The 2,500-nt window shown below is 36.0% G+C and overlaps 1 long non-coding RNA gene across 2 annotated transcripts; it reads left to right on the plus strand.

Moving 5' to 3' along the window:
* Positions 1 to 787: 787 nt before the first annotated feature.
* Positions 788 to 2,277, plus strand: LOC138179784 (uncharacterized). 2 transcript variants are annotated; one of them, XR_011173119.1, is made up of 3 exons: positions 788 to 1,027; positions 1,466 to 1,650; positions 1,729 to 2,277. It is a non-coding gene; the product is annotated as an uncharacterized LOC138179784 (long non-coding RNA). The 2 variants fall into 2 exon arrangements; XR_011173120.1 differs by having other exon boundaries at positions 788 to 960.
* Positions 2,278 to 2,500: the final 223 nt, after the last annotated feature.

Here is a 2,500-nt window from a genome sequence, read left to right on the forward strand (position 1 = left end):
TATTCTATTCTCACTTGATCATTGATAATGAACGGTAATTATACAGTATTTTCAGTTGATCATTGATTATGAACGGTATTTAAGAATGTGTATGTATATATATAAAGATCTAGGATAGGTATCTACACTTAGAAATATCTATTTTAAAAGATATCGCAAAAGGATATAATAGCTAAAGAAAAGTGCAAAAAGTATTTATTTATGATCTTGTTCCACTTACGAATATTTCCTACTTTTATGATAAAAAGATATACAATCTCCCAGGTAAGAAACTATTGTAATTTTATTGCCTGACAAGAAAGTCGAATGATTGTTCCGCGATTGTTTTGAAATTTATTGGCATACACACCTCTCGTTAACGAATACTAATAAACTTTCCGTTTCTCAATAATCAACCCATAAATTAGAAATGAAAATTATAGCAGAACCATGACGAAGTAAAAAACAAGTAGGTCGGCTCTATCTAACACTGATAATTGCATTGTCGCATTAATATCTACGTATCTAACATAATGCAGTTTCGAGTCTGAAGACAAACGATCCAATCTGTTAAGAGTGTGCCACCCCTTGATGTGTACGCTTTCAAACCACAGTTATAATATATTCCCCGAGGTCAAAATTTATTATCCACTAAAATACCTGTATTGCTGCAAGAAAGCGGCTGTTGACTAGAAAAAGCCACTGTTATTAATTCGCATTAACTTAATAGCTATAAGAGAGAAAAGGAGAGGGCGAAGGAAGAGGGGCGGGAGGAAAGAGGGGTGTAGACAGAAAGAGAGAGAGAGAGTACGAGGCCGTAGGGGGGAATAAGGTCACGCCAGAAAGTGAGTAATGAAGGCGGTTTATCTCCGAGGAGTAACTAGCGGTGTTCGTGTAATGGGGGCATTCATCAACGCGATCTCACATCGCCTTTCCGTTCGCGTTTCAGAGTCTCATGACGATTTGCACTACGAACGGACGGTGAGAAACGGAGCTGAAACGATTTCTTTCTGCGCGCGTCTTGGAAAACCCGTTGCCACTTTGCCACGTAAGATTAATGTCGTCGAAGCGGAGTTTTCGGCACCATTAATTTTTCTGGCACATTTATTAATTTTCCGTACTCGGCAGTCGTTCAGCACAGAGTTTAAGATCTTGACGTTAAGCTGACGAGCAATCGTCTTTCTTATTCCTATTTCCTTTTGCATCTTTCTTTCAACGTTTTTTTATTCCAACACACGTATAGTCACAAGATTGGATCATGTACTGTGTGATATACGATTACAATTAAAAGTTACATTATTTCTTCGAAATTTATCGTAGGTAATGAAATGAGAAAGTTTATAATTTTGCTTAATTTATCTTTCTTACATATTCGTTATCACTTAATCGTTTTTTATTCTATTGTAATCGTGTGTTTAAACAGTTCAAATTTATTTTATCGATCATGCAGAATCTATGAAATTTTACGTTGTACGTTTAATCGTAGAACGCACATTGTTGTATATGATACAACGCGGCACTGCCACTATGTGACATCAGGAGGATAACGGCAAAAATAACAATAACAACAACAGCGAAGCATCAACGACGAACACGATATACACGCGCTGAACACGCAACAAGCACAGCGGGCAGCCATATTATTACCGTCTTTTCGCAGTCCGCGCCTCTGTAATTATGATTTTATTTTTATGGACATAAATTATACAGGCTGCCTAGCTGTGTCATTATACGGCATTTTAATTCAAGGTTGTAGACATAATGGTAACCCGCACCACGGACTCGCTGCTCACCTGCCCAGTGAAGAGAGGAGAAGAAGGAAGAAACGTGCACGTCAGGGGCAAGGAGGGAACCTCGCTAGTGGGGAGACGGCCACTTTGCCTCTTGTTACCTGTACGCTCCTGCGTTTATTTTTCTGCTTCCTTTGCACTCTCATTTCCTTGCTTTCCGAGCTGACGATCAATCTACATAACGCTCGACCTTTTTTCAATTTGAATTATTGCTCTCGAATATGTTCTACGAATTGGAAATACGTCATCTCCGTTCGTTTATTTTATATAAGATAAGATTGAAGTCCTACCGTTAACGGAAGAAGACTTTCTGCTTCCGCCACTGATACATTGTATTATACATATACGTCTATATTATTCCACATATATAAATCTTTTATAAAATTTCAGAAAAATTCAACAAGGAGTAACTTGCAAATAATATGTTTGTTACTTTATAATAGAACTTGGTAAAAAATGAGAATAAACACATCGTTTTCTTCTCCTATAAAATTAGTTAAAGGTAAAAAATGTTAATAATGCAAACAATTCATTGTAAACTAATTACAATATTTTACTCACGCCAAAATGGTAATAGATAACTTGTGTAATATAAAATGATACTAAATCGTGTATCTTCTAGTTTATCCAACTAAATTATGGCTGTAAGTATATATCATATGTTCGTGTTTAACACTTTAATTAATATAAGATGAACTATTTTTTAGTTTCTTTTTTTTAATGAACGTGAT

Source organism: Bombus flavifrons, chromosome 5 (genome assembly GCF_040668555.2).
Source record: "Bombus flavifrons isolate JBK064 chromosome 5, iyBomFlav1_principal, whole genome shotgun sequence".
NCBI classification, from domain to species: Eukaryota; Metazoa; Arthropoda; class Insecta; order Hymenoptera; family Apidae; genus Bombus; species Bombus flavifrons.